Raw genomic sequence first — 25,940 nt, forward strand, 5'->3', positions numbered from 1 at the left:
CCAAAGCAATAGACAGCCCCCAACATGTATTGACGGTGAAAACAGATGAAAACACAAACACAGACAGAAAGACAGGCAGAGCAAACGATGGGGCCCAACTAACTAGATAGGAAAGGACAGAAAAGATGCTGGCTGCAATCCGCAAAAACCCTACCAAAAATGTCCCAACACATCAGATAGGAAAAACGGCCCTGAAGTCACTAGACTTCAAAATCCCTATATCAGCACTCCGATATATTCTGAAGACAGAGCAAAAGAGAATCAACCGATCAGGGACAAAAATGGAAGCTCAGCAAAGCCCCAGCCGGGGCTGGCTGAACACAAAACTAAGCAAATCAGACAAAATCTCATGGAACAATAACAGAGCAAAAACTTAGCTTTAGAAGACAGGAACTGAACTGGAGGCCAGAGCTCAGAGCAGAGAAATCACCAGCAACCCTACAGGGCGTCGGCTGCCTTATATCCACTCAGAGATTCCAGATGTCCAATCGCAATCCACCTGTTCAGGTGACAGGTTTCTCCCATCCAAATCAGTTTCACCACCTCCTTTCACCAGCAGAGGGAGTTCATCGGACATCAAAGGTGAACGAGAAAATGAGCTCATAACACCTAACCCTAATGGGAAAATGGAAATAAATACATTTTTTTAATTTTATTATTTTTCCCTAACTAATAAAGGGGGGTTTGATTTACTATTTATGGCGGGTTTTTGTGTTTGGCAGCTGTCACACGCTAAAAGACGCTTTTTATTGTAAAAATAGTTTTTGCATCACCACATATTGAGAGCTATAATTTTTCCATATTTTGACCCACTGAGTCATGTGAGGTCTTATTTTTTGCGGGACGAGTTGACGCTTTTATTGGCATCATGTTCGGGCACGTAACATAGTAACATAGTTATTAAGGTTGAAGGGAGACTTTAAGTCCATCTACCGGGTGAGTCATAAAGGACGGACGTTTTTAAACTAATCATAAAATCGTTAAATATTTATTAAATATAAATGTATTCACAGATTTGGTTACGTATACTAATAGCATTTGACAAATTCAAGTGTGGAAAACAACATCTGCCATGTGGTGGCCATTATCAGTGATGCATTTCCAAAGGCGTTCTTGGAAGTTGGCATCAACACGTTCCAACACAACTCTGTCGATTTGGGCAACTTCCACTCGAATAGCTTCCTTCAGTTCTTGTAATGATCGAGGCTTAAGCTTGTATACACGTGATTTGAGGTGACCCCATAAGTAATAATCGCACATGGACAGGTCTGGGGACCTAGGAGGCCAATTAATATCGCCAAACCTGGAAATGATGCGACCAGGGAAGAGAGGGCGAAGAACGTTCATTGTTGCTCCGGCTGTGTGGGCCGTTGCCCCATCTTGTTGAAACCACACACTAGAGATGGGGATATGTTGCCGTCGTAACTCAGGAACAAAGAAGTTATTTATCATGGCGATATAACGTTGTGAGTTCACGGTAACAGTATTGCCATTATCGCCTTCGAAAAAGTACGGACCGATCACGCCATATTTGCCCATAGCGCACCACACCGTTACCTTAGGGCTGTGCAGCGGTCGTTCATGTAATTCTTTCGGATTTTCATAGGCCCAATAACGGCAGTTCTGCTGATTAACCATGCCATTGACATGGAAATGAGCTTCATCACTCATGAATAAAATAAGGTTGTCGTTTTGCTCAATAATTGCTTCCATCTCATGTGCGAACTTCAGTCGCGCTGCGTAATCCCCGCGCTCCAACTGTTGCACAATGGCCAATTTATAGGGGTGGAAATGCAGGTCTAAATGCAAAATATGCCTTACTGTACGATTACTGAGGGCAAGTTCTAAAGAATGTTTCCGAGCAGATCGACTCGGACTACGCAGCATGGCTTGCCTGACGCGTTCCACATTTTCAGGGGTACGTGCCGTTCGTGGAGCCCCCGGTGGTCGTTTGTTCATTAGTGTACCTTGTGTACGGAGTGCTTCAACCCAACGTAGGATAGTGTTACGAGCGGGAACAGCTTGATTTCTGTGAATATTGAAATGACGCCGAAACTCACGCTGAACGGCTGTGATACACTCATTATTCTTGACAAAACTGTCGTACGCAAAAACGCGATGTTCTATCGTCCACGGCACCATAGCTTAAACTGAAACTAAAATAAAAACAATGCTTTCACCTCACAAACATAACCCCGCCTCCCGCACATCTCTACCTCCACCTGGTGGTGAGTTATAGCCACTTCAAATACATCCGTCCTTTATATTTAACGATTTTATGATTAGTTTAAAAACGTCCGTCCTTTATGACTCACCCGGTAGTTCAACCCATATCCTGTCCTAACCTGCCCTAACATGTTGATCCAGAGGAAGGCAAAAAAAAACCCCATGTGGCAAACAGTAAGCTTCACATTGGGGAAAAAAATTCCTTCCAGACTCCACATACGGCAATCAGACTAGCTCCCTGGATCAACGCAATATTAAGGAAACTAGTGTATATACCCTGTAATATTATACTTTTCAAGAAAGGCATCCAGTCCCTTCTTAAATTTTAGTAGGGAATCACTCATTACAACTTCATATGGCAGAGAGTTCCATAGTCTCACTGCTCTTACAGTAAAGAATCCGCGTCTGTGAGTATGCTTAAACCTTCTTTCCTCCAGACGTAGAGGATGCCCCCTTGTCCCCGTCACAGGTCTAAGAGTAAAAAGATCATTAGAAAGGCCTTTGTACTGTCCCCGCATATATTTATACATTGTAATAAGATCACCCCTAAGCCTTCGATTCTCCAAACTAAATAACCTCAAGTGTAATAACCTGTCATGGTATTGCAGACCCCCTAGTTCCCTAATAACCTTGGTCGCTCTTCTCTGCACCCGCTCCAGTTCAGCTATGTCTTTCTTATACACCGGAGACCAGAATTGTACACAGTATTCTAAGTGTGGTCGCACTAGTGACTTATATATAGATATAATTATGTTCTCCTCATGAGCATCTATGCCTCTTTTAATGCATTCCATTATTTTATTTGCCTTTGCAGCAGCTGCCTGACACGGCCACTAAATGTGAGTTTGTCGTCCACCCATACACCCAGGTCTTTTTCAGTGACAGTTTTGCCCAGTGTTTTACAATTAATCACATAATTATACATCTTGTTTGTTCTACCCAAGTGCATGACTGTTATGATGAGTCACCGAAGGAGGAAAAAACAAAATACCATCTAAGTCCAGAAAAACCAGAGAGGTTGGCAGCTATCGGATTGCAGACCCCTGAACCTATCCACAACAACTAGCAGTAGCCGTGGGGGGTTCCTACGGTGCCCTAGACCCGTCGATCACAGCCGGAGAACTACATAGCCTAAAGACAGAAAGGGGAAAACTAAACTGCCCCAGAGCAGACCCCAAAGCAATAGGCAGCCCCCAACATATAATGACGGTGAAGCAAGATGAAAACACTAACACAGATAGAAAGATAGGTTGAGCAAATGATGGGGCCCAAGCTAACTATATAGGACAGGATAGGAAAGCTGCTGTCTGCCATCCGCAAAAACCCTATCAAAATGAGCCAACCGACTGATAGGAAAAACAGGCCCTGAAGTCGCTAGGCTTCAAAAGACTATATCAGCACTCAGGTATATTCTGAAGACAGAGCAAAAGAACAACAGATCAGAGACAAAAATGGAATTCAGCTCACCCCCGGCCGGGGATGGCAGAACTCCCAAAAAACAAGGCAAAACAAAAACAAAACTGAAGAGTACAAAGCAGAGCAGAAAAACTTAGCTTTGAGATGCAGGAATCAGACTGGTCTCCAAGAATCCAGCAGGAAAGTCACCAGCCAGGAAGAAGGGCGCCGGCAGCCTTATATCCAGTCCTCAATTCCAGCCACCCAGTCATCATCTAGCTGCCCAGGTGTTTGGTAATCAGTCTCACTACCTTCCTTCACTAGAGGAGGGAGTTCATCAGGCCTCAATGGTGAAGGGAAAAATGAACTCACAACACATGACCTTACATTTATCCCCATTAAAGCTCATTTGCCATTTATCATCCCAAGCTTCTAGTTTACATAAATCCTCCTGTAATATAAAATTGTCCTCCTCTGTATTGATTACCCTGCAGAGTTTAGTGTCATCTGCAAATATTGAAATTCTACTCTCTATGCCCCCTACAAGGTCATTAATAAATATGTTAAAAAGAGGCGGGCCCAAAACTGACCCCTGTGGTACCCCACTGCTAACCGTGACCTAGTCCGAGTGTGCTCCATTAATAACCACCCTTTGTTTCCTATCCCTGAGCCAGCTCTTAACCCACCTATACATATTTTCCCCTATCCCCATTGTTCTCATTTTATGCATCAACCTTTTGTGTGGCACCGTATCAAAAGCTTTTGAAAAGTCCATGTACACCACGTCCACTGCATTCCCTTGGTCCAGTCCTCTTCATAAAAGCTTATCAGATTAGTCTGACAGGAACGGTCCCTTGTAAACCCATGTTGATATTGGGTCATGAGGTTATTCTTCTCCAGATACTCCAGTATAGTATTTCTTAGAAAACCCTCCAGTCCTGTGGTACAGACCCTGTTATTGTGGAAACTTTAAAGATTAAAAATCATGGTCTATCTATGACTGTGCTTAATTCCTGCAGTACTCGGGGGTGTATCCCATCCGGGCCCAGGGATTTGTCAATTTTAGTGATTTTTAGATGCCGCCGTACTTCCTGCTGGGTTAAGCAGGTGACATTTAATGGAGAATTTTCATCACTGATCATGTTATCCATCATGGGATTTTCTTGTGTAAGTACTGTTGAAAAAAGTCATTTAGCATATTGGCTTTTTCCTCATACACCATTTCACCCAGACTATTTTTAAGGGGACCAACACTATCATTTTTTAGTTTCTTACTATTTATGTAGTTAAAGAATATTTTGGGATTATTTTTAATTTCTCTGGCAATGAGTCTCTCTGTCTCAATCTTTGCCGTCTTGATTTGCTTTTTACAGAATTTATTTAATCTTCTGTATTTATTTAATGCCTCATCACTACCTACTTGCTTTAATTCTCTAAATGCTTTATTTTTATCTCTTATTGCACCCCTTACAGCTCTATTTAGCCATAGTGGTTTCCTCCTATTTCTCGCATGTTTATTCCCATATGGTATATATCGTGCACAGGTCCTATTCAGGATGCTAATAAAACGTCTCCCATTTTCTTTGTGTATTTTTATGTCTCAGGATATCGTCCCAGTTAATTGCACCAAGATCATCTCTCATCCGTTGGAAATTTGCTTTCCTGAAGTTTAGTGTCCTTGTAACCCCTCTAATACACATCTTATGAAAGGATACATGAAAACTTATTAATTTGTGATCACTATTACCCAAGTGACCCCAAACCCTTACATTTGATATGCGGTCTGGCCTGTTGGTTAATATTAGGTCTAGCAGTGCCCCCCTCTTGTTGGGTCCTAAACCAGTTGTGAAAGGTAATTGTCTCTCATAGTTGTCAAAAACCTATTACCTTTGCTGAAACTGCAGGTTTCGGTTCCCCAATGTATTTCAGGGTAGTTGAAGTCCCCCATAATAATGACTTCTCCTTGAGTCGCAGCTTCATCTATTTGCTTTATGAGGATATTCTCTGCTGCTTCCATTATTTTTGGAGACTTATAACAAACCCCTATCAGTAATTTATTATTTTTCCCCCCCCCCTCATCTCTACACACAGGGACTCTACATTTTCATTAGATTCATATATATTATCACGAAGGATGGGCTTTAAGGATGATTTTACATATAAACACACGCCTCCCCCTCGTTTATTTGTACGGTCATTTCTGAACAGACTATAGCCCTGTAAATTAACCGCCCAATCATGGCTCTCGTCCAGCCATGTCTCAGATATCCCCACCATGTCATAATTATGTTCCAACAAAATTAACTCCAATTCCTCCATTTTGTTGGCGAGGCTTCTGGCATTAGTATACATGCACTTTATGTATCTCTCTGTACCTCTATTCTTTCTTAAATTATTAACTGTTCAAACCCCACCCCCCATACCACCCCCACCCCTAATTTCATTATTTGCGCCCAGGTCTCTATCTGCACTGTCTTCCCCTCCTATAAAAGGAATACACTCCTCCCCATTCCTAGTTTAAACACTCCTACAACCTTCTAGCCATTTTCTCCCCCAGCACAGCTGCACCCTCCCCATTGAGGTGCAGACCGTCCCTAGTGTAGAACCTGTAGGCAACTGAGAAGTCGGCCCAGTTCTGCAGGAACCCAAACCCCTCCTTCCTACACCAATTCCTGAGCCACTTATTAACCTCCCTAATCTCCCGTTGCCTCTCTGGCGTGGCACGTGGTACAGGAAATATTTATAATAATACCACCTTGGAGGTCCTTGCTTTAAGCTTACAGCCTAATTCCCTGAAATCATCTTTAAGGACCTTCCACCTACCTCTAACTTTGTCATTTGTGCCAATGTGCACCATGACCGCTGGATCCTCACCAGCCCCTCCCAGTAATCTGTCAACCCAATCAGCGATGTGTCAGACTCGAGCGCCAGGTAGGCAGCACACCGTTCGACGATCCCTGTCTTTGTGACAGATTGCCCTATCTGTTCCCCTAATAATTGAGTCCCCCACTACCAGAACCTGTCTGGCCTGCCCTACTCTCCTATTTCCCCCCTTACTGGAGCAGACACTCCTCCGGCTTTCAGAGGACAGCTACGCCTGCACTAACACTCCCCTCATTGGCCAACTTGACAAACTTATTGGGGTGTGCCAGATCAGGACTAGCCTCCCTGGTGCTCTTCCCTCTACCCTGCCTTCTAACTGTCACCCAGCTAGCTGCTTCATTGTCCTGCAGCTCCAACCTAGCATCCCCCCTCATCTATCCCATTGAGCATCTGCTCAGTGAACAGAAGACTCCTTTCCATATTGTCTATGGATCTCAGTGTTGCAGCTGCACATTTAGATCCAGTATCTGGGCTTCCAAATGCACAACGTGCTCACATCTCGCACAGCAGTATGCACCCTCGACTGGCTGTTCAAGGATTTCATACATGCGCAAGACGTGCACTGGATGGCATTGGAAATAGTGGAGCACATCCTAATGGGGATTGCACCAGACAGTAAGATAAGCAAAAATAAATAAAAAGTATTAATAAAATATGACAGCACTTCAGTAATACCTCCCTTGGAAACTCCCTGAATCCAAAGTCACTGAATCTCAAGTCACACACTTACCACAGTTCGCACTTACGCTCAGGTCACACTCAGCTCGTTCACACTCGCTCAGGCAGAAGATTTAAAAGTGACATCTTTTGATCGCTTTTTATTCCGATTTTTGTGACGCAGAATGAACAAAAACCAGCGTTTCATGAATTTCTTTTGGGAGGTGCATTTACACCGTTCTGCGTGCGCTGAAATTGATAAAGCCCTTTTATTCTTCGGGTCAGTACGGTTACAGCGATACCTCATTTAGGTCATTTTTTTATGTTTTGTCGCTTTTATGCAATGAAAACAATTTTATATAAAAAATAATTATTTTTGCATCACTTTATTCTGCGAGCTCTAACTTTTTTATTTTTTCACTGATGACACTGTGTGGCAGCTCGTTTTTTGCGGGACAAGATGACATTTTCAGCGGTACCATGCATATTTATAGGCGTCTTTTTGATCGCGCGTTATTGCACTTTTTGTTCGGCGGTATGATAATATATCATTATTTTTTGTTTCGTTTTTTATTTTTATTTTTTAAGGGGTTCGCTAAAGGGGTTAACTAATGGGATAGTTTTATAGGGCGGGTCGTTACGGATGCGGCGATACCAAATATGTGTACTTTTATAGTTTTTTTTTATTTCCAAAAAATGAATTTATTAGGGAATATTTTTTTTTTTTAATTTATTTAGCGATTTGTTAAAAAATATTTTTACACTTTTTTTTAACTTTATTACATTGTCCCAGGTGGGACATCACTGTCCTGTGACAGATCGCTGATCTGTCACATCACAGATCACTGTGACAGATCAGCGATCTGTCACAGGCACTGCACAAGGCTTCCTCCTTGCCTGCACTTTGCAGGCATGAGGAAGCCAGCTCCCTGCAGGCCCCCGAAGGTCCCCGTCACCGTCTTGGATTCGGGGACCTGCATGGATGGAGCCCCCCGCAGCAGTGCTGCACATTGCACTGTTGTGGGGGGCTCAGGGAAGCTTGGAGGGAGCTCCCTCCCTGCCGATGCTTCCCTTTAACCCCCAGTACACCGCGATCGTGTTTGATCGCGGTGTGCAAGGAGTTAACGTGTCGGGGGCAGTCCGTGACCACCACTGACACATTGTGCCGGGTGTCAGCTGTGATAATCAGCTGACACCCGGCCGCGATCAGCGGCGCTCACCACGCGGGTGCCGCTGATCGCTGTGACGTACTATCCCGTCCCTGGGAATTAAGTCCCAGGGCACATGGACGGGATAGTACATCACATGACAGAAAGGGGTTAAAATGGACAAGTCACATGTCAAGGGACAGGGAAGTGGACATGATGGTGATGGTGCATGCATAGGCCGAGGCCGAGGCCAAGTTGAAATTGTACCACAACAAACATCCACATCTTCTCTCCCGAACTTCCTGTCCCAATTACTAGGGGACCACAGCAGCACACCACTATTGAACCCAGAGCAGTGTCAAAAAGTTGTTGGTTGGATAGCGGATAATGCTTCCAGTGAGTTTGCCGACAGCACCATCACCACCCTGTCTTCCACAAGGTCAAGTCTGAGTAGCTGTGAGTCTGGACCGTATATTCCTCACCCTGATCCTCCTTCCTCCCACCATGCCGAGTGCCCGGAGACAACTGATACCACACTTGGACACTCCGAAGAGCTGCTTATTTTTCCATTTATAGATTCGGGTCTCTCTCCCGGTCCACTTGAAGCGGGGCAAGAGGAGATCGCATGTAGCAATGCCCGAATATTTGAGCAGCCACGGTCACACGAAGGCAGGGCCGCCATCAGGGCATGACAGGCATTACACCTGTATGGGGCCCCGCTGCCCCGGGGGCCCGCCCGGGCCCGGCAGCCGCGGCGGCGCCTGAGCAAGCTAGGGGTTGCAGCCTGGTCCGCTCTCGCCGATCGGGTCCCGGCCGGGCCCCCCTACAAATATTTCAGCGGTTCGGGCCCCCCTGTTCTCCCCCAGGCCTCTGCGCCTCTGCCTGTACATTCAGTTCACTCAGTCTGACTGTGACAGGACAGCCGGCCAGCGCTTGGCTCCTCCTCCCCAGTCCCCAGTGCACCATGGTTGGATCATGGTCACTCCCAGCACCGCCCCCGGCTCACCACGTGATGTGACATCACACGCTGCCTCTTCACTTCCTCATTCCTGAGAAAGCTGAAGAGCGGTGTGCACGTGGCGTCAGCGTGGGAGCGGCTGCAGGCCTGCACCAGAGCAAAAGAAGACGTCGGGTCCCGGGGACGGCGGGTCACGGTCTGACGATGCTGTGGAGGAGTGGACGGCCAGCGAGCAGGTAAGTGAATTCTTTTTATTTCTGTCTGGCTGCAGCCTGCTGATCATGATTCATGGGGATGGGGACATTGGGGGCCGAGAGGCGCCTGTTGTCTCAGTCTGAAGTTGGGGGGGAGTCTCTGGGGGCCCCGGCGCCGGGGGCTGGTTGTTGTGGGGAGTCTCTGGGGGCCCGGTTGTGTCATATCATGGGGGGGAGTCTGGGGGTCCTGTGGGGACCCAGGGGCCCGGCTGATGGTGGGGGACCCAGGAGCCTGCCTGACTGTCCGTGGGGGTCACCCAGGGGCCCGCCCGGCTGTCCGTGGGGGGCCTGGGGGACCCAGGGGCCCAGCCGATGATGGTGGGGACCCAGGGGCCTGCCCGGCTGTCCGTGGGGGGTCACCCAGGGGTCCAGCTGATGATCGTGGGGAGCCAGGGGCCTGCCCGACTGTCCGTGGGGGGTCACCCAGGGGCCCACCCGGCTGTCCGTGGGGGGTCACCCAGGGGCCTGAGGGCCCAGGGGCCCAGCTGATGATGGTGGGGACCCAGGGGCCCACCCGGCTGTCCGTGGGGGATCACCCAGGGGCCCACCCGGCTGTCCATGGGGGGTCACCCAGGGGCCTGGGGGACCCAGGGGCCCAGCTGATGATGGTGGGGACCCAGGGGCCCGCCCGGCTGTCCGTGGGGGGGACCCAGGGGCCCGCCCGGCTGTCCGTGGGGGGGACCGAGGGGCCCGCCTGGCTGTCCGTGGGGGGTCACCCAGGGGCCCACCCGGCTGTCCGTGGAGGGTCGCCCAGAGGCCCGCCCGGCTGTCCATGGGGGGTCACCCAGGGGCCTGCCCGGCTGTCCGTGGGGGGTCACCCAGGGGTCCAGCTGATGATGGTGGGGACCCAGGGGCCTGCCCGACTGTCCATGGGGGGTCACCCAGGTGCCCACCCGACTGTCCGTGGGGGGTCACCCAGGGGCCTGGGGGACCCAGGGGCCCAGCTGATGATGGTGGGGACCCAGGGGCCCACCCGGCTGTCCGTGGGGGATCACCCAGGGCCCCACCCGGCTGTCCGTGGGGGGTCACCCAGGGGCCTGGGGGACCCAGGGGCCCAGCTGATGATGGTGGGGACCCAGGGGCCCGCCCGGCTGTCCGTGGTGGGGACCCAGGCCCGCCCGGCTGTCCGTGGGGGGGACCCAGGGGCCCGCCCGGCTGTCCGTGGGGGGGGACCGAGGGGCCTGCCCGGCTGTCCATTGGGGGTCACCCAGGGGCCCACCCGGCTGTCCGTGGGGGGTCACCCAGGGGCCCGCCCGGCTGTCCGTGGGGGGTCACCCAGGGGCCCACCCGGCTGTCCGTGGGGGGGTCTGGGGCACCAAGGGGCCCGGCTGTCCGTGGGGGGGTCTGGGGGGGCCTGGCTGTTCACAGGGGGGGTCTGAGGGGCTGATGATGGGGGGGCCCAGGAGGCCTGGCTGATGGGGTGAGCCAGGGCCCAGGGGGACAGATCTCCAGTGCCAAGATTAGTAGGCACATTGTCTCCACCTGCAGCTCAGCCTGTAGTCCTATATGGGGTATCAGCCTACTCAGGACAAATTGCACAAGTACTGTTAGGGTCCAATTTCTCATGTTACACTTGGGGGAAAACAAACATTGGGGGTGAAAAGATAATTTTTGTGAAAATAAAATTAGATTTTAGATTGGCAGCTAATAAAAATCAAATACAAGCGGTTAGTATGTTAATCAAAAGCCCAAGACAATAGAAAAGGCTGCTTTGTAAACAGGGTTAAAGTTAGAGAGTAGAAAAAAAGGGGTTACTAGAAATACTATGATAATACCCTTTTCTTATGAAAAGTGACTTCTTCCACTCCTGATGAAGTCACGTTAGTGACAAAACGTGTCAAGTAACAAGAGTGGCATCCCGTTCCTGGGACCAGGGCATTCATTATGGCTCGTCATGTTCAGTGAGCATGTCTTTGTTCTGCTAGTAGCAAGGGTGGCTTATCATAAGAAAAGGGTATTACAAAGTGGCCTTTTCTATTGTCTTGGGCTTTTGATTAACATACTATCCACTTGTATTTGGTTTTTATTAGGTGCCAATCCTATTGCTAACATGGCTGTTTGTTATTTATAAGGTGGCTTGTTGTAATATCATCAATATTTCTTGTTTAAGCATAAGACTTTTTTGATTGTAGAGTTATTTGAAATTCGGAGGATTTCATTGGCCACAACGAATACACTGAATATATGTGTTTATTATATACTTGTTGCTCTGGCATGCTACATAGAATACTGAACTTTTATTGAATATTGTTGTACATTTACTGTATATATTGCCCAGGACCGTCTAGCCGCTCCCTTATATATAGGTCACGTTTGGTGACACCTGCATATATTTTACATGTTTTTAGCATTTGTGGTGTTTTCCTGCACATCTGTATGTACTAAAAATTAACTTTATAAGGGTGATCCCTGCATGTGTGTATGTCTACTTTGCTTTCTTTTTTTCTATTTGGATCTACTTTTTGACATACAGCGGTTGAATCCCCGATATATTTGGTCTGTTTTTCCTGATGGTGCCTTCCCTGTTCTGGTATTATACAACGTTTACTGACCGTGGGAACATAGACAAAAGATTTTTTGAATTTTGACTGTATAATGCTATGTGCACACGGTGCGGATTCTGCTGCGGATTTTTCTGCGCAGATTTTACTAAATCCGCAGGTCAAATGACCAGCATTTTTCCTGCGGATTTAGTGCATATTTTGTGCGGATTTACTGCAGTTTTTGTGCAGTTTTTCCCTGTGGATTTCAAGAATGGAGCAGGTGGAAAACTGCAGCAAAACCGCCCAAAAGAAGTGACATGCTGCTTCTTTTAATTCCGCACAAAATCCGCGCAGAAAAATCTGCAGCATGTGCACAGCGGATTTTGTTTTACGTAGCCAATAATGGTACTGTACATCACCTGCAGTTCTGCTGAGGATCTGTTTACAAAAAGTTACAAAAAAGTTGACAGACAAAAAAGTTTACAAAAAAAAACTAACAAAAAGGTTACCAACAAAGAAGGTTACCAAAAAATAAGTTTATAAATGTTTATTAGGCTAGAGTAGAGTAGGGCCCTGCCAATAGAGTCTACCTTGTCGTGGTGGCAGGCTTAAAAAATCCTTTGGTCAAAACAAAAACTGATGGCTTGGTATGTGATATGGTGTTAATGTGTGATTGAGGGCATGGTAAAGTTTTTCGATGAAAGCGCGGAGGGATTTTGGAAGGTTCGTATGGTGAAGGAGGAGCTAGGGTGGAGGTGGAACTGGGGTGGAGCCTGGGCGGAGTCTCAAGGGGGCCCCATAAATTTTGCCATTATGGGGCCCCGAAATTCCTAGTGGCAGCCCTGCACGAATGCGACGGTGAGAAAGTGTCACAAGAGGTGGACGATGATGAGACACAATTGCCAGAAAGTCAGAAGGAGGACAAGGGTGCGGAAGTGGAGGACGAGGTGGTGGATAATATAGTAACTGACCCAAGCTGGCAGGAGGACATGCAGAGTGAGGACAGCAGCACACAGGGGGAGGGAGGCGTAGCACCCCAACAGGCAGGAAGAAGCAGTGTTGTGGCCGCAGACAGAAGGAGGGCAACCATTCCCCGTAACACCAACATGACAAGGTTGTCAGTCCAACTGTTAGGTTTTCCCAGGCCTGCATCAGCAGGGGTTGGAAAACTACCAGCCTGACCACCACCATCATTATCAGGCATATGGCAGCAAAGCACCTGACTTTGTGGGCCGAACCCCAGGGTCCACGGGTCTGCGGGTGACACCTCTGCTTCTTCCACTGCTGTGTGTGCAATCCAATCCCATGTCCATGGTGCATGCGAAGATGCCTCCTGCCCTGCACCTTTCATTGCACACACTCAACTAGCACCATCAGTAAGCAGGTCCACGACCTTGTCCCAGTGCAGCGCTCAGCTGTCCATACCCCAGTCCTTGGAACGCAAGAGCAAATATGCAGCCAATGACCCAGGCCACACTACTAAATTCACACATTTTGTGACTGCTTGTGCTTGAAATGTTGCTTTTTAGGCCCGTGGAGATGGAAGCTTTCCGCAACATGATGGCGGTGGCCATCCATTGGTACTCGGTCCTTAGCCGCCACTATTTCTCCTGGTGTGCCGTTTCCGCATTACACAAGCACTCGTCCCACAACATTAGCCGTGCCCTCAACAATGCACTTACTGGGAAAGTCCACCTAACCACGGACACGTGGACAAGTGCTTGTGGGCAGGGACGGTACATCTCGCTGATGGCACACTGGGTTAACATAGTGGAAGCCAGGACCCAATCGGACCTTGAGATGGAACACATTCTCCCGACGCCGACGATTGCGGGCCCTACATCAGTCAGAGTTTCCCCCAGTCTACAGCTCCTCCACCTCCTCCTCTTCAGCCTCCATTTCAGAAATGACCACATCAGTCACAAGCTGGAAGCACTGCAGCACTGCCTCAGCCAAACGGCAACAGGCTGTGCTTAATCTAATATGCTTAGGTGACAAACAGCAAAATGCTGAAGAGTTGTGGACAGCTCTGAAAGAGCAGGCAGATCTGTGGCTGACACCGCTGAACCTACAGCCAGGCATGGTCAAGTGTGACAATGGCTGGAACCTGGTGGCGGCTCTGAGGCAAGCTCACACACATATCATGCCTGGCCCATGTGCTTAACCTCATTGTTCAATGGTTTTTCAAAACCTACCCAGTGCTGCTGGAACTGCTTGTCAAAGTACGCCACCTGTGTGCCCATTTTAGAAAGTCAATTACAGCTTCCACTGCCCTTGCTGTGCTTCAGCAGTGTTTGCAGCTTCTGGCTCACCTACTGATATGTAATGTCCCCACACGTTGGAAATCTACACTGCAGATGTTGGAAAAGATTTGTGAGCAGAAGAGGGCAGTTGTTGATGCTGGTAGTCAACAAGTCCGTTGGTTTTCAGTTCAGACTCCACACATAAGACCTCAGGAGTGGACATGGATATCAGACATATGTACCATCCTCCAAAACTTTGATGACTCCACCAAGATGGTGAGCGGTGATGATGCCATAATTAGCATCACAATCCCTCTTCTTTGTGTTCTGCAACGCTTTCTGTTCACAATCAAAGAGGATGCATTGCAGGCGGCGCATGATGAAATGGAGCAAGGAACCATACAGGGTGATTACATACAGCCCAGCCTCATCTCATCCCAATGTGGATTGGGTGACAATGAGGAAGAGGAGGAGGAAGAACAGGAGCTAGTTTCATGCGCTATAGATGGTACTACAAGTACGACTGTCATACCATCTGTTCAGCTTGGATGGCCTGAGGACAGGGAGGAGGAGTTGGAGGAGGAAGAGTGTTATGAATGAGTCACCGAAGGAGGAAAAAACAAAAATGCAAGCTAAGTCCAGAAAACCGGAGAGGTCGGTAGCTATCGGATTGCAGACCCCTGATCCTATCCACAACAACTTACAGTATCCGTGGGGGGTTCCTTCGATGCCCTAGACCCCTCGATCACAGCCGGAGAACTAAATAGACCTAAAGAAAGAAAGGGGAAATCTAAACTGCCCCAGAGCAGACCCCAAAGCAATAGGCAGCCCCCAACATATAATGACGGTGAAGCAAGATGAAAACACTAACACAGGTAGAAAGATAGGTTGAGCAAACGATGGGGCCCAAGCTAAATAAAAAAGGACAGGATAGAAAAGCTGCTGTCTGCAATCCGTAAAAAACCCTACCAAAAAATGTCCCAACCGTCTGATAGGAAAAACAGGCCCTGAAGTCGCTAGGACTTCAAAAAGACTATATCAGCACTCAGGTAAATTCTGAAGACAGAGCAAAGAGACAAACTGGTCAGAGACAAAAATGGAACTCAGCACACCCCCGACCGGGGATGGCTGAACTCCAAAAAACAAGGTAAACAAAACAAAAATAATAAGTTCAAAAGCAGAGCAAAAACTTATCTTTGGGAAGCAGGAATCAGACTGGTCTCCTAGAATCCAGCAGAGAAATCACCAGCGACTCAGAAGGGCGTCGGCTGCCTTATATCCAGTCAGAATTTCCTGTTACCCAGTCATCATCTACCAGATCAGGTGTTTGGTAATCAGCCTCACTACCTTCCTTCACCAGAAGAGGGAGTTCATCAGACATCGACGGTGAAGGGGAAAATGAACTCACAACAGAAGAGAGCATGGTCAGTCATCCTCTTGGTGAGGACATGGAAGTCTTACTTGATAGCAGTATGGCATGCATGGCTGAGTTTATGTTATGCTGCCTTTCCCGTGAACCTCACATTCTCAAAATTTTGGGTGACAGTCATTACTGGTTGGTGACACTTCTAGATCCATGCTACAAGGAGAACTTTATATCTCTTATTTCAGAGGCAGACAGGTCTACTAAAATGGTGCATTACCAGAAGGCCCTAGTTGCAGAATTAATAAAAAAATTCCCATCTGAAAATGCTGGCGGCAGAGGTCACAGTTCTTTGGACAACCAAGGAGTACAGGTGAGAGAGAGGCACAACTCCAATCCAGCAGAGGCAGTGGAACACTGGCAAAGTTCTGTGAGAGTTTTCTCAGACCCTCCCATCGCACAGGCCCTGAGGCATGGGGTACTCTCACAAGGAGTGCAAAGTTTTGGAATATGCTGAGGGAGTACCTTGCTGACCGTACCAACGTCCTCCGTGACTCCTCTGTGCCTTATAATTATTGGGTATCCAAGCTGGACACGTGGCATGAATTGGCTTTCTATGCCTTTAAGGTACTGGCCTGAACTGCCGCTAGCATTTTGTCAGAGCGGGTTTTTAGTGCTGCTGGTGGAATTATAACTGATAAGCGCATCCGCCTGTCAACTGAAAATGCTGACCGTCTGACTCTTATAAAAATGAACAAGAGTTGAATTGGGCCAGACTTCTCAACACCACTGAATGATAGCAGCGTAACATAAACTCAAATCCCTTTTTTTGGGAGGTGTATTCCCATGCACCTCTTCACACCCAACATGGGTATATGCTTCCTGGTTTTGGCTATTTGCTGTTGTCCTCCTCCTTCTCCTCATCCTCATCCTACACCACCAGATCACCAGGGTGACCGTGGTCCGGGATGCAACACCCACATATTTTTTTAAAGGATTTTTATGATTCCTGTACCAAAAAAAAGGTTATACAGTATGTTCATGTATACCCCCCCAGGGGTAAATGTTTGTCAGCCCATACACTTTGTGCATGGGCATTACAAGTAAAGGAGACCTGCTCCTTTCTAATGGGAACATATTTTGAGGCCCTACTCCATGTCTCGTAAAAGGGGTATTGGGATGCGCCCAAATTTTTGACAGCCCTTGCATTCACTGCATAGGCAAACAGTATGGGAGACCCACTTCCTAATAATGGGAAAATTGCTTTTGTTTTAAGAGACCCTCCTCCACGTTTCTTCCAAGGGGTATTGGGGTGCATCCAAATTTGTGGCAGCTCTTGCATTCACTGCATAGCAAAACAGTATGGGTGCCCCACCCCCTTTTGGGCCTCCGCCCTCTGTTGGGACTCCCAGTATGGAGTGGGCTGCTTTCCCACAGAAACTTCCATCCCCTGGTATCTCTCGACCAGTCCGACAAGTTCATCGGCATTCCGAGGATCACTATGGGCAACCCAAGTCTGCACGGGCCTTGGCAGGAAGTGCACAAACCAGTCCATCACTACCCATTCTACCATCTGCGCAGGCATAGAGGACTCTGGTTGCAGCCACTTCTGGATCAGGTGCAACAGGTCAAACATTTGGGAGCACGGTGGTTTGTCCCGGTGATACTCCCAACAGTGAACCCGCTGTGCCATGAGAGTCAATGTTACTCCCATATGTGCAAAAATCTCTGTTTTTAGCTTGCCATAATCTTTAGCATTCTGAAAAGCTAAATTATAGCATCCTTTCTGGGGTTCCCCTGTCAAGTAAGGCGACAGTACCTCTGCCCACTGCTCTGGCAGGAGTTTCTCCCTCTCGGCGACCCTTTCGAACACAGTCTGGAATGCCTCAACATTGAAATTCTCCATTGTAGATTCATCAGCCTCAACACTGCAATTCTCCAATGCAGCTTGTTCAGGCTCAACACTACAATTCTCCAATGCGGGTTCTTCAGCCTCAACACTGCAATTCTCAAATGCAGGTTCTTATGCCTCATCACTGCAATTCTCCACTACAGGGTCTTCAGCCGCAACACTGCAATTCTCCAATGCATGTTCTTCAGCCTCAACACTGCAATTCTCCACTACCGGGTCTTCAGCTTCAACACTGCAAGTCTCCAATTCGGGGTCTTCAGGTTCTACACTGCAATTCTCCAATGCCTCAGCACTGCAATTCTCCAATGCATGTTCTTCAGCCACAAAACTGCTATTCTCCACTGCCGAGCCTTCAACCTCAACACTCCAATTCTCCACTGCTGGGTCTTCAGCCTCAACACTGCAATTCTCCACTGCTGGGTATTCAGCCTCAACACTGCAATTCTCCACTGACTGTTCTTCAGTCACAACACTGCAATGCACTGCATAGGCAAACAGTATGGGAGAACCAAGTTCCTAATAATGGGAACATTACTTTCAGGTGGTTCTCCTGTATGGCTCTTCAAAGGGATTTTGAGGTATGTCAAAATTTGGTGCAGGGCAGGCCTTGTATTCATTGCATAGGAAAACAGTATGGGAGTACCATCTTACTAATAATGGGAACATTGCTTTCAGGTGGCCCTCCTGTATGGCTCTTTAAAGGGGTATTGGGGTGCATCCTAATTTTTGGCTGCCCTGCCACTCACTGAATAGGCAATAACAGTATAGGAGACACACTGTTTAATAATTGGAACAACAAAGCATAGCCAGCTGTTGGATCTCTCAGTAAAGACTGCCTGATAGCCTGATAAAAATAGGCTTTGTGACTTTCAGAGTCCCTCCTTCATAAATGAAGCAGGATATGTCTAATGATGTGTCACACAACACATGGCCAGCTAAGGTTGTAAAATGTTTAAATGACATGCACTTGTCTTGGTTGAAAGCAATGCTAAAGTTCAAAAATGCAGCAAAAACGCTACTTGTGAACATAGCCCAAGGTGTGGAGGAGCATTTTTGTTCTTGACTATTTATTTTGCCTTATGTACAAGTCATTACCCTGTAAAGAATGCTCCTTAACTTATTTCCCAGGAAAATCGATTTTGGTTACGTTTTTGTATGTTTTATTGTGAGTCTGTAAAAGTGGCATAAGACTTTGACAACATTATTCACAGTAGTGACCTGGGAGTCAAAAATGCATCCAAGGGTCTTCCCCATGCTGTTCCCATGTGATTTGAGTACTGTTCCCATCGATTTCCACAATTTGTGATGGCACATTTGCTGGTCCGATGTGAGTCACTATAGAGTAGATTAACTCCTGTGCATAACAACCTGAAATAACTGTGACACTACAGGCTCAAATTTCTAACCATGCCTTCTGATGTCAATATTGAACCTGTCATTCACCAGCCTGTTGTCAATTTGAATCTATCCTGACCACTAATAGGGTGAGTGCACACGTTGCAGATTGTGCTGCGGATTTTGCAAAATCCTCAGGTAAATCCCCAGGTCAAAAGACCTGCGTTTTATCTGCGGATTAGCCTGCGGTTTTCCCCTGCGGTTTGACACCTGTACAATGGAGAAGGTGTAAAACTGCTGCGGATTCTGCACAAAGAAGTGACATGCTGCAGATATGAAACCGCAGCAAATCCGCGTGGAAAAATCCGCAGCATGTGCACTGCGTTTTTCATTTTCCATAGAAAATAAAGGTACTGTACAATGCAACAGAAACTGCTGAGGATCCGCAGGGCCAAATCCGCTGCGTATCCGCAGCAGAATCCGACACGTGTGCACACACCCATAGGCTGGAGTCACACACAACCATTAAAAAATCGGTCCGATTTTTACGTTCCGAAATCGCACCAAGGTTTCTTGACCATGGATCCGTCTGTGATCCGATTTTTCATCGTTGATCCGATTTTATTCGCATGTAAGCATCCGTTTGACATCCGTCTTGCGATTTTTTTTTGGAGCCTTACAAAATTTATAAATAACATTTTTTAGGCCTGAAACTAATTTAAAAATTCATCCCGCCCTATATTTATGGGCTCTACAACAGGTGTGAGCCTGATACCTTTGCCATACAGTCAGTGCTTGGATTTTGTTATCTCTGCTTTGTGCTAAACATGTCAGACAGGCTGACTTTTAACACCACTGAGCGTGTTCTTTTCTATTGGGTTATATCCCGACGGTTTGGGGAGCAATACCCTGTGATTGTGGATCCGAGGAGGCGTAGACGAATGTGGGTCCATCCGCTTTTAGTACGCAGGATATCTAAAGGCCATTTCCACCGTCTCTATACATCTCTGCGTAGCCATCCGGAGAAGTTCTTTCAATATTGTCTGATGAGCCTTGCTATATTTGATCTTTTGCTTGAGATTGTGCACCCTGGTATCACGTTTTAGGACACGAGGATGCGCAAAGCTATTTCTGCAGAGGAGCGTCTACTCCTCAACTTACGGTATGTCTTAAAGCAATATATTGATGATGTGTGAAGCAGCATATTTCATTACCAGACCTTGAACCTTATTTATTATTGCCATTTTTGATCACATTTTTTCTAGCACATTTCAAAATAAACATTATATGCTTGTGTATTACTTAACCAAGCCATGGCATGTAATTTAATGTTGATCATGCCTACTTTAGAATTCCTAGACTTGAAATGTGATTTAAGCTTTATCTGTTGTTTGATGGGCTGTGTACTCATTGTTTTGTGTTTTTTAGCTTCCTTTCAACTGGCCTTTCATATGCTGGTCTGCATTTAGAATTTTTAATTGGGAAATCAACAGTCTCTGGCATTGTCCGCTCTACATGCTCCGAAATCTGGTCCAGACTCCATCATATGGTAATGCCGGAGCCCAAAATGGCAGACTGGTTGCATATCTCCCGTTGATTTGAGGCCACGTGCCAGTTTCCACAATGTATTGGAGCCCTGGATGGGAAGCACATCCGTGTGCGTAAGCCGCCGAACTCAGGGTCCCAATTCTATAATTATAAACAATATTTTTCTGTAGTATTGTTGGCTCTGGTCGACACTCACTACAGGTTTATAATTGTAGATATTGGGGCCTATGGAAGAACTGGAGACTCCAGAGTCTTCAATTCTTCCATTATGGGTCGGCGGCTGTGTAATAATGAGCTGGACCTACCACCACCACGTCAGCTTCCAGACTCAAATCTGGAACTGGTGCCTTATGTTCTTGTAGCAGATGAGGCGTTTCAATTGACCAGACATGTCATGAGGCCATATCCACAACGAACCCTTGACCGCCGGCGTCGAATATTTAACTTGCGCCTATCACGTGCTCGGCGACTGGTGGAGTGTGCCTTTGGTATTCTCTCGGCAAAATGGAGGGTCCTACAGTCCGCAATTCAGCTGAGTGAAGCAAATGTCAATGAAGTTATTAAAGCCTGTGTGGTCCTACATAACTTCACAAGAATTCATGACTGCCCCTCACATGATGATGCTGAAGTTGAGTCTGCAAATGTGTCTAGGCCTAGGACACATGTAATTCCACAACGTCGTCCAATTTCCGGACTCAAAGTACGTGATGTGTTCACTACTTATTTTCTAACACCTAAGGGTGCTACCCCCTGGCAAAATTATGCCTTATCTATGTAGTGGTTTGGTTGTGTTGTGTTCTCATAAAGATTTTTTGCTTGCCCTTTTGTGATTTTTTCTGAGTGATTTTTAGTAGATCTATCTAACACATTACAGAACATGTACAAACAGGAACAGGCACACATTGTGAATGTTAGCAAGTTTATTACTTGTTTTTTTTGGGGGGGGGAATGCCGAAAGCAAATAACCATATTAATGCTTGCAGCACATTAGTAGTTAACATTAAAGACACAAAAAAAGAAACATCATGTATAAAACAGACAACCTCAAAAAAAGGCCAAAAGGAAAACCTACAAGTCATGGTAGGTTGGGGGTGGTGAAGGTGGGGGTCCTGTTTGGACATTTGCCCTTGGTTGCTGGGCCACATCTCTGTCCCTCTGTTAGGCGTCGGATTTCCGGCGCTGCACAGCGGGAATCCCGAGCCTTGCCTCCGACGGTCTCCCATTTCTCCCCAGCCGCAGAGGAGCTTGCTCAGCAAACTCGTCGGTCCCGGCGCTCTGTCCAGACCAGCTCCGTGGGTTTGCTTGCTGCCGCCACTCCTGGTTCAGCTTTGGCAATGCATGCTGCTCAGCAGCAAGATCCTCCAGGGACTAAGTCCTCAAGTCGGGCCACTGAGCATGCCTGTGGAGTGATCTCCCATTGGAGATCAAAGGTCATGTGCTCAGGTCCTGCTCGTGTTCGGATTGGCCCATCCGAGAAGCAAGGAGGATCACGGACGCCTGCAGCTATAAAAGGTTTGCATGGCCGCTCGGCCATGCGCTAAGATAGACTCAAATAGTTTGGTGTGTATGATGATGGATGCATGTAACTGGTGTCTGACTCATTATGAAACCCCTACCCTTTGATACGTCTGTTGTTAGGGTTTAGAGTCTGAGTCAGCGCCTGCTAGTGGCTAGCCTGTAGGCCACAGTGCATGCCGGCCGTCTGCACACTTGCACACGCCATTTATTTGATCCCTGTTGGTATTGCAGTCACGGTGCCGGGCGCTAGCGGTCTAGAGGGACTTCAGTCCTGCTGTCTAAGGGCTGAGTCCTGTGACGTTACGCTAGCGCTTACTCTGCCGAGCTCTGTGAGCGAAAACAGGCTACGGCATCTATTATTTGCGGTAGTGCGGCTCTAAGTCATAAGAGTTCGCCTCGGTACACCTTGGGTGAGGTTAACCCCGTGTGTGCCGTTATCGCACCGCCATATCGCGTCCGCCATTACCGAGCAGCAGTTAACACCTCTGCACGGTGGACCTCGGGCTGCGAACGCACCTAAACACCATCTTATTATTTGGTGTGTTCCGCCAGCCCTTAACATTATCTTAGCGCCAGGGTCTGGCCGATAATGGCGGATGAACAACGACTGCATAGGTACATCCAGCAGCTGGAGGGTAGGTTGGCAGCGCTAGAGCGTTCCACCTCAGCTGCGGACGTTACCTCGGTCGCCGTTCAGGCAGCTACAGAGGCTGTCGCTCGTGTCTCCACGGCCAGTCCTGCCCCGACCTTGTCCCGCCTCCCGCTGCCCGAGAAGTTCTCAGGGGATAGTGCTTCGTGTAGGGGTTTCGTGAGTCAGTGCTCCATTCACCTAGAGCTGCTGGCTACACGATTTCCCTCTGAGCGGGCCAAGGTGGGATTTATCATCTCCCTCCTGTCGGGCAGGGCCTTGGAATGGGCCACTCCACTGTGGGAGCGTGGGGATCCCCTGGTACAGAGTGCCACCCACTTCTTGGTCGCTCTGAAACAGGTGTTCCTGGGACCTCAGGTCACACATGACACGGCACTCCAGTTGCTGGCGATAACCCAGGGTTCATCTTTGGTCAGCCAGTATGCCATCCTCTTCAGAACTCTGGTCTCTGAGCTGGAGTGGCCAGATAAGGTGCTCATACCCATATTCTGGAGAGGCCTGGCTGATCATGTCAAGGACGCCCTGGCCACCAGGGAGGTGCCTACCACCCTAGAGGAGCTCATTACAGTCTCCACCCGGATTGACGTTTGCTTCACTGAGCGAGGGTTGGAGCGCTCCAGGTCCCGCCAACACTATAAGTTGGCTCCAAATTTTGCCAGACCGCTGGAACCCCTCGGCCCACCGCCTGAGCCTCCAGAAGCCATGGAGGTGTCCCGCTCTGGGTCCAGGGTCCAGTCCGTGCGGGTACCCCCAGTCTGCTTCCGTTGTCGGCAGACTGGGCACCACGCTAACCTGTGCCCACAGCGGCCGGGAAATGCCCCCGTCTAGTGGTTATCGGAGGGGGTCTACTAGACACAGCTAATTTCTCCTTCAAGCTCCTGTTTAAAGGGGCGTTAGAGTTTGAGTCTTCCACTCTGATGGTGGAGGTTTGCGTGGACTCTGGAGCGGAGGGCAACTTTATGTCATCTGCCTTCGCTCAACAACACGCAGTCCCTCTGGTCTTGCTACCTCAGCCAGTCACCATTAGGGTGGTGAATGGGGCGACACTCCTGTCCCTAATCACCCACCAAACGGCTCCACTGAGACTCTCACTGTCTCCGTCTCATCAGGAGATGCTGTCTCTCCTTGTGATGCCAGAAGGTATCGACCAGGTCCTCCTAGGGGTTCCCTGGTTACGGGCCCACTCTCCCCACATAGACTGGTCCTCGGGGAAAATCCTCGCTTGGAGTAAGTCCTGCGAGGGTAGGTGTCTGAGGGACTGCATTCAGGTCGCTACTTCTGAGGTTCCTGCAGATCTCTCCTCGCTTCCCAAGCCATATCGGCAGTATGCAGACGTTTTCTCCAAGAAGGCGGCGGAGATCCTTCCACCGCACCACCCTTACGACTGTCCTATTGACCTCTTGCCCGGCGCTGAGCCTCCCCGGGGTCGAGTATACCCCCTATCTCTCCCAGAGACAGAGGCCATGTCGCAGTATATCAGGGAGAATCTGGCAAGGGGATTCATTAGGAAGTCGGTGTCCCCGGCGGGAGCGGGATTCTTCTTTGTCCAAAAGAAGAATGGGGAATTACGTCCATGCATCGATTACAGGGGACTTAACACCATAACCGTTAAGAACAAGTATCCTCTGCCCCTGATATCGGAACTATTTGATAGGCTACGGGGAGCGAGAGTGTTTACTAAGCTTGATCTGCGGGGAGCCTATAACCTGATTCGCATCCGTGATGGGGACAAATGGAAGACGGCATTTAACACCAGAGATGGGCACTATGAATATCTGGTGATGCCCTTCAGGCTATGTAACGCCCCAGCCGTCTTCCAAGATTTTGTGAACGATATCTTCCGGGATATGCTTGCCACCTCGGTAGTAGTCTATCTGGATGATATTCTTATTTTTTCTCCAGATATTGACTCCCACCGGAGAGATGTTCGCAAAGTTTTCGATCTCCTGCGGGCCAACTCCCTCTATGCCAAATTGGAGAAATGTGTGTTTGAGCAGGAGTCCTTGCCTTTCCTGGGTTGCATCATCTCAGCCCAGGGTTTGGCCATGGATCCTGCCAAGCTACAGGCGGTGATGGATTGGCAGGAACCCCATTCTCTCAAAGCGGTGCAGCGCTTTATGGGGTTCATAAATTACTATCGCCAATTCATTCCCCATTTCTCAACTTTGGTTGCACCCGTGGTAGCCCTCACCAAGAAGTGTGCGAACCCCAAACTGTGGTCGGAGACTGTCTCCAAGGGTTTCGCCTCCATTAAGTCCCATTTTGCTAGCGCTCCCATTCTACATCGCCCTGATATAGATAAGCCATTCATTCTAGAAGTGGATGCCTCCTCCGTCGGTGCTGGGGCGGTCCTTTTCCAGAAGGACTCGCAAGGTCGGAAGCACCCATGCTTCTTCTTCTCCAAGACCTTCACACCGGCAGAGAGGAATTATTCCATCGGGGACAGGGAGTTGCTAGCAATGAAGCTGGCCTTCTCAGAATGGAGACATCTCCTGGAGGGGGCTCGCCATCCTTTCCAGGTGTTCACCGATCACAAAAATTTGGTCTATTTGCAGACGGCTCAGCGGCTGAATTCTCGTCAGGCAAGATGGTCCTTGTTCTTCTCCCGGTTCCATTTCACACTACATTTTCTCTCCGGGGAGAAGAACGTCCGAGCCGATGCTCTTTCTCGCTCTGTGGTGTCATCAGAGGAGGAGGAGGAGCCTCGACTGATAGTCCCATCGGAGAGCCTGAGGACCGTGGCTCCGGTTGCTCTTGAGTCTGTACCTCCGGGCAAGACTTTTGTCACTGTCCATCTGCGACCGGAGGTCCTCTCGTGGGCTCATTCGTCCAGAGTGGGAGGTCATTTCGGGATCAAACGGACCACTGAACTACTGGCGAGGACGTACTGGTGGCCGCATATGGCCCGTGACGTCAAAGACTATATTCAGGCGTGCGTCTCTTACGCCCAGAATCGGCCCTCTCAGCAGCGGCCCGCTGGGTTACTCTATCCTCTGCCGGTTGCGGACAGGCCCTGGGAGATGGTTGGTATGGACTTTGTGGTGGGTCTGCCCAAGTCCAGTGGCAGCACCATCATCTGGGTGATCACCGATTATTTCTCCAAGATGGTGCACCTAGTACTACTCTCTCGGCTACCGTCGGCACGAGGCCTAGCGGCATTGTTCATTAAACATGTTTTCCGCCTACACGGCATGCCGGATAAGATTGTCAGCGACCGGGGTCCCCAGTTTGCTTCTCGGTTCTGGAGAGAGCTCTGTTCTCTGCTCATTGAGCTAAATCTCTCTTCGGCCTATCATCCCGAGACGAATGGGTTGGTGGAGAGAGCCAACCAGACCCTGGTGACATATCTGCGACATTTTGTCTCGGCT

The sequence above is a fragment of the Dendrobates tinctorius genome, unplaced genomic scaffold, assembly GCF_039654945.1.
Source record: "Dendrobates tinctorius isolate UK_male_01 unplaced genomic scaffold, ASM3965494v1 ptg000022l, whole genome shotgun sequence".
NCBI lineage: Eukaryota > Metazoa > Chordata > Amphibia > Anura > Dendrobatidae > Dendrobates > Dendrobates tinctorius.